This window comes from Hippoglossus stenolepis, chromosome 23, assembly GCF_022539355.2.
Source record: "Hippoglossus stenolepis isolate QCI-W04-F060 chromosome 23, HSTE1.2, whole genome shotgun sequence".
Lineage (NCBI taxonomy): Eukaryota > Metazoa > Chordata > Actinopteri > Pleuronectiformes > Pleuronectidae > Hippoglossus > Hippoglossus stenolepis.
This window is the reverse complement of record NC_061505.1, coordinates 16,439,189-16,445,188: the sequence shown is the minus strand read 5'-3', so window position 1 is coordinate 16,445,188 and position 6,000 is coordinate 16,439,189.

The window sequence follows — 6,000 nt, the reverse complement described above, 5'->3', positions numbered from 1 at the left end:
GTGGTTGAAGGGTACTCAAAGGACAGAAAAACATACTGTAGCAGGGACAGATAACACCCTCTGCACAAAATATCTCAATTCTCAAGAAGTATGAGTTTTGACCTCAAACTCTTCCCTGCCAGGAAAGCAGTATGGGAACAACACCAAACTCCGCGAGAAACCAGATATTTCCGCAGAGCAGGAGGCCCAGGCTCCACCAGCCATCAACACTCCTCTCTTCTACTGAACAAGCGGGCAATATGGACTGGGACAGGATCCTTCCAAATGTCGCGACGGTTGAAGTGACCTGATATTTTCAGCCTATATTAAAGCTGATACGAGCATCAAAGTGGGACTCAGGAAGAACTTAATAAAAACCGCATACCGTTAATCGAAGAAAGAAGACTGATCTGCATAAGCCTTTGACAATGTTAAGGTACATCTCAATTTTCAAAAGAGGATTTCAAGGAAGAAGGAGGCAGGCAAATGGAATGATGGTTGAGACATTTGTTTTCACTGTGGAAGAGGACACTGGTCAGGGTATCGAAACAGCAACAACCTGGCAAGGCTGATTGGACCGAGGAGCGGGGATGGGAGAGAGGAGGAACCAGCAACTTTGAACAAGGAAAGAAAGCAGACGTGAGTTTCCTCAAACATCAAGAGGGCAGATACACCACAAACACGACAAATTATCTACAGAAGTAAAGATATCTTTTGGAAAGAAAGACAAACTACTGATAAGAACATATGTTAAATATCAAGCGGATGTATAATACACAATATACTGTTACACACACACTCACAGTGCTAGGGGATAGGATTATATTCATATAGTTTAGAACATAAATTCTGTCATCAAAGTGATATAATGACACACATCCTAAATAGCGAATGAGTTATTGCAGATCTGTATTAGATTCAGGAAGCACCGTGGTTTGAAAATTCGACTCTATCAATATGTATTAAGCGTCACTGAAAAATCAAGTATTCATTTTGCTATCCTGTATTGTCAATTAATTTTGATGGGAAGTGATGTAATTTTGTCTTGTGGATATTTTTATCGTTTCACCCCATCAGAGTCCTTAGTGGTCGAAGGCAGCTGATCTGGATCACCACAGATTCACTGCGTGTGCATTAAGTGCTAATGCATGCTATTATGCGTATGAATGGAGAGCTCTGTTCATCTCTTTAATATCAATCTAACACTGATCGTGGATAAAACCGCATTCAGTCACCACTAAGAACGAATACACATGCTCCTGCATCAGAAGATTTACACACTGCTACATAAACTTTAAAGGAGAAGATGTATTTGGAAAAAGTATTGGTTTATAGAAATTTGTGAAGAGAAAGTTGTGTAGAATTTGCCTTTAAGTTGCATGTTCTGGAATCAACATAGATGTGTTGTTTCTGTAATTTTACTCAAACCAGAAAATGATCACCCTCTCAGTTTATTGCGATGTTCAAGAGGATGCTTTCCTTTTTGTGATTTTCCTGATTCACTCCACATGTCTTGCTGTCAAAACACACGAAAATGATGAATAGCAGACATTTAGGACCGTGGATAAAATAATGTCAATGCAGCGTTTGGAAAAGACATCAGATCCTGTGGTTCAGTATAATCCATTTTGAAAGTGTTTAGAAAATGATTACCACATCTGTTATTCACCTCAGGACTTGTTTAACTAGTACCAGGCACACATATAGATGCCAATATGCATATGTATGTTTACATTATACAAACAACATTTCAAGGCTCAAGGTAATCATAAGTAGGTTTAATTTAAAACATGGAACCTGTGGTTATCAGACCATGATCTGACAATATCTACTGAAACGAAAGCCATCGATGGTAATACACACAGTTTTCAGCTCTCTCTTGAAGCAGGTGTAATTGTTCTTCTACAAGGATTCACTGATGCGCCTCAGTGATTTTCGGTCAGCATATTTTGATGAATCACAACCTGATGATTTGCGATTCATCAAAGATTTCGTAAGTTATCCTTGCCGCAGTACAACAAAAGCGCTCCGTCTGTTCAAATCCTTAAACAATCCTTGTAAGTTCTGAGGATAGTAAATTATTCTCTGTTGTTGATGGCAAATGCATTTCAGCATTCCAAATTATTAAGACATCCAATACTGGTTTTCGTTTAGATCTGCCAGAAAAGTTACATTCACATGCCTTTGTCAGGCTGTTTATGAATCACCGACCATTACAACCAGGCTAAAGCTTAAGATCATTAGAGATAACACCAGGAAGTACACTTTTTACAATATGTTGATGATTTAATGATTTCATGCTCAACTAAAATATTGTGAAAGTGATTCTGTAGCTCTACTACCAGTATCTAAATGCAAGAGGACATAAGGCAAGCCTGAAAACTGCAGTTTGTAAAAATTACTGTAGTTTAATTTTTGAGGCATGAGTCACATGAGGGCAAGTCCCTCTCCTGAAGTGTTACTTGAATTTCTGAAATGTTCTAAACCTGTTACAAGAACAAGTGATGTCATTACTGGAATCACTTGTGCAGATAGTTTATTCTCTAACTATGCTTTATCTCAGAGGCCCCTCAAGAGCATAATGCCTGCAGGCAAGGCCTACAAGGCATATAGTATATTCTCTGGACCAGCCATTTGAGAAGGCTTTTCACTGACTTGAAGCCCAGTGCCGTCGACCTCGGCTTTAGGACTGCAACTGATGACCTTTCCACTTTTGGGCAGTTGGCAGAAGGGGGCTACATGACATCAGTGCTACTCCCAGACCATGAGGCAAACAGAGACCTGGCATGGCATTTTTCTATAGTAGAACTCCAGTCACTTGCATTACAGGCCTCCTTACTTGTCTTAGGGCTGTAGCATCTTCAGATAGGAGAACTGTCATGGCATCCAGAAGTTTAGCAGGATGCTCCCACTCACCTACTGACTAAAATGCTGTGTCTATGAAGTGCTATCGATAACATGCTATTTCTGTTTTAGAAATGCTAACATCACTGTGAAAAGATGTAATATTTCTAAACCCATACTCTTCTTCCATGGGAAAAGTGATGAACAACACAACCCTGTGTAGTAACAATAACTAAAGTTTGTTTCTCCCAGACCAGACCTTAGGAAACACGTTGCAGAATCCAGACTTTGAACTGTTTTACAGTACTTGGATCAGCGTCATGAATTCGAACACGAGGCCAGATCAAGTTGGTTTCTCTGTGGTAACAGCACATGATACACATTGATTGCAAGACCACTCCACCTGCTTCTCTATCTGCATGTGAGCTCACTGATCTCATTAGAGAGCATGCAAAATTGACTGAAGGAAAGGAGTCCCAATGGAGCAGTGAATATGAATGTGGTGTAATGTGTTTTGCTGATTTGGAGGCAAGTTAAAACCAATTGTATATCATACTCTGTGTCTCCAGTACTTGATGCTATCCTCCACTCTAAACAGGTTGCAGTATGTAAATGTGATGCTCACATATAATAATGACCAGTATCACTAGGAAATACCAGGCGGATGCAGCAGCGAAAGCAGCTTTATAGATAGTTTATAAGAAATTTATGAAGAGATTGTGTTAAGAGAATTTAACACTAAGTTGCATATTCTATAGATGAACATGAATCTGCTGTTTCTATCAATTTTACCTCAAACCAGAAAATAGTCACCCTCAGTCCCTTCACAGATGTTCAGAGGATGCTTTCCTTTTTTGACGTTCCATAGTTCACCTCACATGTCTTGCCTCAAAACACAAAAAATGATGGATGTGAGACTTATGCATCAACTGCCGCCAGCCACTACCTGTGCCCATTCTCTCTCTTACAGGTCCGGCCCCACCACCTGACTGACCTGCAGGAACTCCAGCCAGAGCCACAGCAGGTGAGCGTGCCTTTGGGAGGAGACAGTGGCTGCACGTACACAGATACTAGGAGGTGTGGTGGTGGGCTCTGATAATAAATGTATCTGCCAAAAATATCTTCCATATTTTCTCGAGATTAACATGGGATAGACATGTTTCCGAAGGGATGATGTTGGCTGCTTTGCAACACTGGTTATATAAAGGGTTTTCCAACTACCTTTCAAATTTTACATCATATGCATGATTTGGGTCCCATTTATTAGTCGGCATTAAAACAATTAGAAGTAAATATTTGGAGGCATTGATTTGGGACAACATTAGGCCTGCCACCATCAATGGTGGAATGGTGGAAAAGAAAAATGGCACACTAAAAACAATTTGGCTTCAAATGTTATAGTTATCTCATGGATTGTCATGGACTATTCTCTTTCTTGCCCATTCCTTCAGATGAATGAAATTAGACAAAATATAGTTGGGCCCATTTAAGATTCTGGACGATCCAACAAACAAGGGCATTGGACCTGTTAAAGGCAATTACCCTCAACTCTCTGTGATAGAATGTGATGATGTTTCTTTAAAAACTCGCTGATCATCTCTTATCAGTCTTACTCCCTTCATAAGCATGCCTGCTGTCCACAACAATGAAAAGCAGTTGCTTTGCACTACTGGTGATGATGATGGTCATTTTGAATCTTTGTGAATTGATGTATTTGATTTTTTTACAATGGATTCTCTTATGTTGTCATAAGCAACAAAAGAGAAATGTACTGGAAAAATTAACTAAATCATTAATTTGAAGAAACCTATTTTATAGTTGAAAGTAACTTTTGCAGCCCTGTCTAAAGAAACTTTTGCTGACTGAGCTGTTTGTGGTCTGAACTGTGTCAAGCCTGAAAACTGCCAGACCGCCTGCCATATTTGCCTCCAAGAGCAGGTGTAGCATCTGCTTATCTCCTCCGGAAGATACATGTAAATCTGATTGTTTGTGTTGGGTCCTCTCTCCTGCCTTCACAGAGCCAGTCTGGGCAGCTGGTTCTGAGAGACAACAGTCACTCCTATATAAGTTGCCATTTGAGTGTCCATCTTATCAGATCCTTGCTTTGACTCTCTGAGTCACCTCTGCAAGCCCCTATTAAATACACGTGGATATGGTGTTTTCCAGCCTCTTGTATTTAGTTCCATCACCTTTTATAAAGAGTTCTAGAACACTGGCCTTCTTTCAGTGAGAGGAGGAGCTGGTATTTTGTTCCTAAATCTACACTAAGAACTAGTTCAGTTTGGTGTTGGTAGAACACGGCACAGACAGAGTCCACAGAACAGCATCAGGATGGAAAAGGATCTTCATTTTAATTGTCTTGTCTCTCAGGTCAGTGAATTTCTAACTGTTTGTGTATGATGTCTAACAGAAATCTGAATATAGAGATTAATTTTAGTCACCATTACACACTGCATAGCACTGAAAAATAACTGGTTTCATCCTCAAGTGCCTCACCTCCACATACCTCCTCCATCAGTACCGCCCTTTGTCTGATGCAAGACTTGAGACTGAAGCTCCAGAGCTACTGCAGAGACAGCCACAGACCTTTTTTAGCCCTGTGAAAACACTGAAGAAATGAAGAACTTAAAGACACAGTTCCTTCAGCTGAGTCACAGCATCTGAAGTTTGAATTCGGCCTGTACAGTGTATTGTCTGGAGAAGTGGTCAGGTAGGTTCAGCAAGTGGAGCTGGGAAGAGATATAGGAGGTGGGATGATGAGGCCAAACAATAATAAAGCCAATAGGCTCTGTGTGGTCATGAAGAACAATGACAAATGGATTATTGTTGTTAGCTGCCATAGGAAGAATCCATTTGTCTGCTACAGAGTAATGATGTCACTTTATATTGATCTTCTATCCACAACATAATATATAAGATATGATTTTGAAACCATTGTGTGATCTCAACAGTCCACTCTTTGTTCTCAAACTTGCTGCAGAACATTGAAAGTTCTGACTTTGTGCTAGTGAATACATTAAAGAGGTGGACTGAGGCTCAGAGGCGCGAAGAAAGCACACAGATCTGGTCACTGTGAACAACGCTGGCCAGACAAGATGAACTCGATAACACATGTTGAATGGGCAGATCTGGTTTGTACAGAGATCCTCGGGCGTTACTGGTCCGGCGAATGCTTCT